Source organism: Manis javanica, chromosome 8 (assembly GCF_040802235.1).
Source record: "Manis javanica isolate MJ-LG chromosome 8, MJ_LKY, whole genome shotgun sequence".
NCBI classification, from domain to species: domain Eukaryota; kingdom Metazoa; phylum Chordata; class Mammalia; order Pholidota; family Manidae; genus Manis; species Manis javanica.
Window position 1 is genome coordinate 101,796,533 of NC_133163.1, and position 9,590 is coordinate 101,806,122.

Here is a 9,590-nt window from a genome sequence, read left to right on the forward strand (position 1 = left end):
AGTTTGGAGATCATGAAACATATTTTAGTTGCAATTAGGAGTGCCTGACAAGGTTCAAAGGGGCAGGAGGTGGAACAGGTTATGTTATCAACCCTAAAGTTGTGTGTAATGTGATTGATTTAAGAGTAGATAGATAGGAACACTTAAAAACTTTATGGAGGCGGCGGAGCCAGGATGGCGGCATGAGTAGAGCAGTGGAAATCTCCCAAAAACACATAGAGCTATGAAAATATAACAAAGAAAACTCTTCCTAAAATAGAGACCAGAGGACACAGGACAACATCCAGACCACATCCACACCTGCAAGAACCCAGCACCTTGTGAAGGGGGTAAGATACAAGCCCTGGCCCGGCAGTACCCACGCGCCCCTCCCCCCGGCTCCCGGCGGATGGAAAGAAACCGGAGCGGTTTTTTTTTTTTGGCGAGTGCTTTTTGGAAGCCTTAAAGGGACAGGGACCCCATTACTAGGGAGGCAGGGTGGCGGGACCGGTGAGCGGGTGCCTGGGACCAGCGCCTGAGGACAAAGATTATCGCGCGTTTTGCCCTACGGGACCCAGTGGGCCTGAGGACAGAGGAAATCGCGCGTTTTTCACCTTTTTATTTTCTCTTTTTGGTGAGTGCTTTTTGGAAGCCTTAAAGGGACAGGGACCCTGTTGCTAAGGAGGCAGGGCAGTGGGACCAGTGAGGGGGTGCCTGGGACCAGCGCCTGAGGACAAAGAATATCGCGCATTTTTCCCTGCGGGACTGGTGGGCGGGTGCCTGAGACTGGCGCCTGAGGACGGAGGAAATCGTGTGTTTTCCCCCTTTTTTTTTTCTCTTTTTGGCGAGTGCTTTTTGGAAGGCTTAAAGGGACAGGGACCCCGGTGCTAGGGGGGCAGAGCAGCAGGACCAGTGAGAGGGTGCCTGGGACCGGCGCCCGAGGACAAAGAATGTCGCGCATTTTTCCCTGCGGGACCGGTGGGCGGGTGCCTGAGACTGGCGCCTGAGGACGGAGGAAATCGCGCTTTTTTCCCCTTTTTTTTTTCTCTCTTTTTTGCGAGTGCTTTTTGGAAGCCTAAAAGGGACAGGGACCCCGGTGCTAGGGAGGCAGGGCGGCGGGACCGGTGAGCGGGTGCCTGGGACCGGCGCCTGAGGACAAAGAATATCCCGTGTTTTTCCCTGCGGGACCGGAGGGCAGGTGCTTGAGACCGGCGCCTGAGGACGGAGGAAATCGCGCGTTTTTCCCCTTTTTTTTTCTCTTTTTGGTGAGTTCTTTTTGGAAGCCTTAAAGGGACAGGGACCCTGGTGCTAGGGAGGCAGAGCAGCAGGACTGGTGAGTGGGTGCCTGGGACCAGCGCCTGAGGGCAAAGAATATTGCGCATTTTTCCTGCGGGACCGGTGGGCAGTTGCCTGAGACTGGCGCCTGAGGATGGAGGAAATCGCGTGTCTTTCTCCTTTTTTTTTTTTTCTCTTTTTGGCGAGTGCTTTTTGGAAGCCTTAAAGGGACAGGGACCCCAGTGCTAGGGAGGCAGAGCAGCAGGACTGGGGAGCAGGTGCCTGGGACCGGTGCCTGAAGACAAAGAATATCATGCGTTTTTCCCTGCGGGACCGGTGGGTGGGTGCTTTTTGGAAGCCTTGAAGGGATAGGGACCCCGGTGCTATGGAGGCAGGGCAGCAGGACCAGTGAGCGGGTGCCTAGGACCGGCGCCTGAGGAAAAAAAAAAAAAATCGCGTGTTTTTTCCTTTTTTTTTTTTTTTTTCTGTTCTCTCTCTCATTGTTGCTGTTGTTGTTTTGGTTTGGAGAGTGCTTCTTGGAAGTCTTAAAGGGGCAGGACAGGACACTTAGACCAGAGGCAGGGAATCTGGGGATCTATGGGCACTCTAACCCCCTGGGCAACAGGGAGCACAGAGGCCCCTTATGGAGATAAATAGCCTCCTGGCCGCTCCCCCTCCAATGGGGCTCCACCACTTTGGAGGAGCAGCCCCAGCCAGGCCACGCCCACAGCAACAGCGAAGATAAACTCCATAGCAAACGGGCAGGTAGCAGAAGCCCTGTCTGTGCACAGCTGACAAGCATAAGCCACTAGAGGTCGCTATTCTCCCAGGAGAGGATGGCCACAAACCAACAAGACGGGAAGCTCTTCCAGTGGTCACTCGTACCAGCTCTGCAAACTATCTCTATCACCATGAAAAGGCAAAACTACAGGCAGACAAAGATCACAGAGACAACACCTGAGAAGGAGACAGACCTAACCAGTCCTCCTGAAAAAGAATTCAAAATAAAAATCATGAACATGCTGACAGAGATGCAGAGAAAAATGCAAGAGCAATGGGATGAGATGCAGAGAAAAATGCAAGAGCAATGGGATGAAGTCCGGAGGGAGATCACAGATGTCAGGAAGGAGATCACAGAAGGGAAACAATCCCTGGAAGGATTTATAAGCAGAATGGATAAGATGCAAGAGGCCATTAAAGGAAAACAAGCCAGAGAACAGGAACATATAGAAGCTGACATAGAGAGAGATAAAAGGATCTCCAGGAATGAAACAACACTAAGAGAACTATGTGACCAAGCCAAAAGGAATAATATTCGTATTATAGGGGTACCAGAAGAAGAAGAAAGAGGAAAAGGGATAGAAAGTCTCTTTGAAGAAATAATTGCTGAAAACTTCCCCAAACTGGGGGAGGAAATAATCGAACAGACCATGGAATTACACAGAACCCCCAACAGAAAGGATCCAAGGAGGACAACACCAAGACACATAGTAATTAAAATGGCAAGGATCAAGGACAAGGAAAGAGTTTTAAAGGCAGCTAGAGAGAAAAAGGTCACCTATAAAGGAAAACCCATCAGGCTAACATCAGACTTCTCAACAGAAACCCTACAGGCCAGAAGAGAATGGCATGACATACTTAATGCAATGAAACAGAAGGGCCTTGAACCAAGGATACTGTATCCAGCACGACTATCATTTAAATATGATGGCAGGATTAAACAATTCCCAGACAAGCAAAAGCTGAGGGATTTTGCTTCCCACTAACCACCTCTACAGGGCATCCTACAGGGACTGCTCTAGATGGGAGCACTCCTAAAAAGAGCACAGTACAAAACACACAACATATGAAGAATGGAGGAGGAGGAATAAGAAGGGAGAGAAGAAAAGAATCTCCAGACAGTTTATATAACAGCTCAATAAGCGAGCTAAGTTAGGCAGTAAGATACAAAAGAAGCTAACCTTGAACCTTTGGTAACCACGAATCTAAAGCCTGCAATGGCAATAAGTACATATCTCTCAGTAGTCACCCTAAATGGAAATGGACTTAATGCACCAATCAAAAGACACAGAGTAATAGAATGGATAAAAAAGCAAGACCCATCTATATGCTGCTTACAAGAAACTCACCTCAAACCCAAAGACAAGCACAGACTAAAAGTCAAGGGATGGAAAAACATATTTCAGGCAAACAACAGTGAGAAGAAAGCAGGGCTTGCAGTACTAATATCAGACAAAATAGACTTCAAAACAAAGAAAGTAACAAGAGATAAAGAAGGATACTACATAATGATAAAGGGCTCAGTCCAACAAGAGGATATAACCATTCTAAATATATATGCACCCAATACAGGAGCACCAGCATATGTGAAGCAAATACTAACAGAACTAAAGAGGGAAATAGACTGCAATGCATTCATTTTAGGAGACTTCAACACACCACTCACCCAAAAGGATAGATCCACTGGGCAGAAAATAAGTAAGGACACACAGGCACTGAACAACACACTAGAACAGATGGACCTAATAGACATCTATAGAACTCTGAATCCAAAAGCAACAGGATATACATTCTTCTCAAGTGCACATGGAACATTCTCCAGAATAGACCACATACTAGCTCACAAAAAGAGCCTCAGTAAATTCCAAAATATTGAAATTCTACCAACCAATTTTTCAGACCACAAAGGTATAAAACTAGAAATAAATTCTACAAAGAAAACAAAAAGGCTCACAAACACATGGAGGCTTAACAACATGCTACTAAATAATCAATGGATCAATGAACAAATCAAAATAGAGATCAAGGAATATATAGAAACAAATGACAGCAACAACACAAAGCCCCAACTTCTGTGGGATGCAGCAAAAGCAGTCTTAAGAGGAAAGTATATAGCAATGCAGGCACACTTGAAGAAGGAAGAACAATCCCAAATGAATAGTCTAACATCACAATTATCGAAACTGGAAAAAGAAGAACAAATGAAGCCTAAAGTCAGCAGAAGGGGGGACATAATAAAGATCAGAGAAGAAATAAACTAAATTGAGAAGAATAAAACAATAGCAAAAATCAGCGAAACCAAGAGCTGGTTCTTTGAGAAAATAAACAAAATAGATAAGCCTCTAGCCAAACTTATTAAGAGAAAAAGAGAATCAACACAAATTAACAGAATCAGAAATGAGAATGGAAAAATCACGACAGACTCCACAGAAATACAAAGAATTATTAAAGACTACTATGAAAACCTATATGCCAACAAGCTGGAAAACCTAGAAGAAATGGACAACTTCCTAGAAAAATACAACCTCCCAAGACTGATCAAGGAAGAAACACAAAAGTTAAACAAACCAATTACGAGCAAAGAAATTGAAACGGTAATCAAAAAACTACCCAAGAACAAAACCCCAGGGCCGCATGGATTTACCTCGGAATTTTATCAGACACACAGAGAAGACATAATACCCATTCTCCTTAAAGTTTTCCAAAAAATAGAACAAGAGGGAATACTCCCAAACTCATTCTAGGGTGAAGCCAACATCACCCTAATACCAAAACCAGGCAAGGACCCCACCAAAAAAGAAAACTACGGACCAATATCCCTGATAAATGTAGATGCAAAAATACTCAATAAAATATTAGCAAACAGAATTCAACAGTATATCAAAAGGATCATACACCATGACCAAATGGGATTCATCCCAGGAATGCAAGGATGGTACAACATTCGAAAATCCATCAACATCATCCACCACATCAACAAAAAGAAAGACAAAAACCACATGATCATCTCCATAGATGCTGAAAAAGCATTTGACAAAATTCAACATCCATTCATGATAAAAACTCTCAGCAAAATGGGAATAGAGGGCAAGTACCTCAACATAATAAAGGCCATATATGATAAACCCACAACCAGCATTATACTGAACAGCGAGAAGCTGAAAGCTTTTCCTCTGAGATCAGGAACCAGACAGGGATGCCCACTCTCCCCACTGTTATTTAACATAGTACTGGAGGTCCTAGCCACAGCAATCAGACAAAACAAAGAAATACAAGGAATCCAGATTGGTAAAGAAGAAGTTAAACTGTCACTATTTGCAGATGATATGATACTGTACATAAAAAACCCTAAAGACTCCACTCCAAAACTACTAGAACTGATATCGGAATACAGCAAAGTTGCAGGATACAAAATTAACACACAGAAATCTGTAGCTTTCCTATACACTAACAATGAACCAATAGAAAGAGAAATCAGGAAAACAATTCCATTCACCATTGCATCAAAAAGAATAAAATACCTAGGAATAAACCTAACCAAAGAAGTGAAAGACTTATACTCTGAAAACTACAAGTCACTCTTAAGAGAAATTAAAGGGGACACTAATAAATGGAAACTCATCCCATGCTCATGGCTAGGAAGAATTAATATCGTCAAAATGGCCATCCTGCCGAAAGCAATATACAAATTTGATGCAATTCCTCTCAAATTACCAGCAACATTCTTCAATGAATTGGAACAAATAATTCAAAAATTCATATGGAAACACCAAAGACCCCGAATAGCCAAAGCAATCCTGAAAAAGAAGAATAAAGTAGGGGGGATCTCACTCCCCAACTTCAAGCTCTACTACAAAGCCATCGTAATCAAGACAATTTGGTACTGGCACAAGAACAGAGCCACAGACCAGTGGAACAGATTAGAGACTCCAGACATTAACCCAAACAAATATGGTCAATTAATATTTGATAAAGGAGCCATGGACATACAATGGCAAAATGACAGTCTCTTCAACAGATGGTGCTGGCAAAACTGGACAGCTACATGTAGGAGAATGAAACTGGACCATTGTCTAACCCCATATACAAAGGTAAACTCAAAATGAATCAAAGACCTGAATGTAAGTTATGAAACCATTAAACTCTTGGCAAAAAGCATAGGCAAAAACCTCTTAGACATAAACATGAGTGACCTCTTCTTGAACATATCTCCCCGGGCAAGGAAAACAACAGCAAAAATGAGCAAGTGGGACTACATTAAGCTGAAAAGCTTCTGTACAGCAAAAGACACCATCAATAGAACAAAAAGGAACCCTACAGTATGGGAGAATATATTTGAAAATGACAGATCCGATAAAGGCTTGACATCCAGAATATATAAAGCGCTCACACGCCTCAACAAACAAAAAACAAATAACCCAATTAAAAAATGGGCAAAGGAACTGAACAGACAGTTCTCTAAAAAAGAAATACAGATGGCCAACAGACACATGAAAAGATGCTCCACATCGCTAATTATCAGAGAAATGCAAATTAAAACTACAATGAGGTATCACTTCACACCAGTAAGGATAGCTGCCATCCAAAAGACAAACAACAACAAATGTTGGCGAGGCTGTGGAGAAAGGGGAACCCTCCTACACTGCTGGTGGGAATGTAAATTAGTTCAACCATTGTGGAAAGCAGTATGGAGGTTCATCAAAATGCTCAAAACAGACCTACCATTCGGCCCAGGAATTCCACTCCTAGGAATTTACCCTAAGAATGCAGCAATCAAGTTTTAGAAAGACAGATGCACCCCTATGTTTATCGCAGCACTATTTACAATAGCCAAGAATTGGAAGCAACCTATATGTCCATCGGTAGATGAATGGATAAAGATGTGGTACATATACACAATGGAATACTACTCAGCCATAAGAAGTGGAAAAATCCAACCATTTGCGGCAACATGGATGGAGCTGGAGAATATTATGCTCAGTGAAATAAGCCAAGCAGAGAAAAAGAAATACCAAATGATTTCACTCATCTGAGGAGTGTAAGAACAAAGGAAAAACTGAAGGAACAAAACAGCAGTGGAATTACAGAACCCAAAAATGGACTAACAGGTACCAAAGGAAAAGGAACTGGGGAGGATGGGTGGGCAGGGAGGGATAAGGGGGGGGAAGAAGAAGGGGGGTATTAAGACTAGCATGCATGGGGGGGGAGGGAGAAAGGGGAACATGTGCTGCACAGCACAGAGAGGACAAGTAGGGATTCTACAACATTTTGCTAAGCTGATGGACAGTAACCGTAATGTGGTTGTTAGGGGGGACCTGATATAGGGGAGAGCATAGTAAACATAGTATTCTTCATGTAAGTGTAGATTAAAGATTAAAAAAAAAAAGAAAGAAAGAAAGAAAAGGGGGATTACTCCTTGATAGGATAAAACTATTGGTAAATCAAAGATCAACGCATCATTTAAATATCCTTAATGTTGATCACTTAAAGGGTGTCAGATGATCAGCTATGGAGGTACTCTTTTCTGATAATATTCCTTTCTCTTAATAAAAAAAAAAAAAGCAGTCCCTGTGTGCTGACCTCCAATGAGTTCTGCACAGTGGTATAGAGGGCATGTCAAAGTGTGGGCAAAGGGTCTGTTTGTTTCTATGCAGAAGATCAAGGCCTAGCTTGGATACCCAGAAAATGAACTAAGATACGATATGAGGAGGAGCTTCTGGCATCAGCACTCTCTGGAGGACTCGTGCCGGGGGATGATCATCAAAAAGCCTCCACAGGGATCCGGGCGATGCTGCGGTTGTGGCTGCGTCCACCCCACCGTTTCCTGGACTTGCCATTGGAATGAGGAGGGAGATGTCTAGGCTGGCATGTGCATACAGTGAGACAACGAATTTGACCGGATCTGTACTGTTGGAACTCAACCAGGAGTTGGGAGGGGTGCAAGTTGTAGCACTCCAAAATCTTATGACTATAGACTATCTACGGTTAAAAGAACATATGGGAAGTGAACAGATCCCAGAAATGGGCTGCTTTAATTTGTCTGATTTTTCTCAGACTGTTCAAGTACAGTTGGACAATATCCATCATATCATAGACAAATTTTCACAAATGCCTAGTGTGCCTAAATGGTTTTCTTGGCTTCACTGGAGATGGATGTTAATTATAGATTTGCTTTGTTTATGTCACCGTATTCCTATTATGTTAATATGTGTGTGCAAATTAGTAGTTTAAAACCTGTACATACTTAAGGTACTCTACAAGAAGATATGTCAAAGAAATAATCAATCCTCCCATGTTTTCTTCCATATGCTACCTCTATAGCTTTTCTTCTTCCTTCCTAATTACAACCCTTAAATAGAATTCGTGCCTCATATCGAAGTTACCGAGTATCATAATTCCTCCAGGTGGTAAAGATACCTCGAGACAAGTGCTGGGCATAGAAGCCACATTGCATAAATCTGCCAAGAAGTAAAAAGCTAACCTTTTCAAACAATATGGCTTCTCTCTCACTTACCAACTTTACATTTCCCTGTATGGCCCCGGAAGATGACTGGTTAGCCAGAGACAGGTAAGATTCCTCAAGGGAGGAACAACCTAAGACAGGCACAGTCGCAGGGGGGCCATCAGGTGAGAAATTGGGGATCAACAGAGGTGAGGCTCAGAACCTCATCCCCCCTGCTTTGAGAGAAATCTTCTGTATCCGTGGATGGTTTATTGCCCTTGTCTAGCTTGGATTAACACATAGTCTACAGGCACACACCTGATCATCTACAATTGCTCTCTTACAACACTAAACTATGTTTTCTACCTTTATCTTGCATCTACCTACCACTTCAGCAGTTTATTAAAAATAAAAATAATAATAATAATAATAAAGGGAGAAATGTGGGATCAACATATAAATCAAGTATAAAAATCAATGAATATTCATATTTGACCTGATTGTTTATAGTTCATAATGCGTGATCAAAACCGAAAGTTTCTGTGATGAATGCCCTTGTACTGTTCACCATGTAAGAATTTATTCACTATGTAAGAATTCGTTCACCATGTAAGAACTTGTTCGTTATGCTTCAGAAGATTGGAGACTGACGAGAATTAGGCTTGAGATGGATTAATGATTGTACATTGAGCATTGACCCCCCATACAGAATTTTATTGTTGTTAACAACCATTTGATCAATAAATATGAGAGATGCCCTCTCAAAAAAAAAAAAACTTAAAAAAAAAATGTGGAGGCAATTCCAAATACCTAAAAAGACCCCCTAGGGCCTTGTACCACATGAGCTACAGCAACTATGGCACTGGCTGTGAACCAGGAAGAGGGCTCTCACCGGAATGTAACCAAGCTGGCATCTTGACCTTGAACTTCTGTTGAGGGAGGTCATCAAGAAGACACCACCACCCATTGACATGTGAGCTGGACCGCAGCAGTTAGAGGCTCTCACCTCTCCCCAATCCTTGGAATGAGGGTTCCCCTTGCCTTTCCTGTTCCCAGAGGCTGCCTCAAGGATACAACCTTGAGATACAGATGTAGTGTTAAGCCCATCTGGATG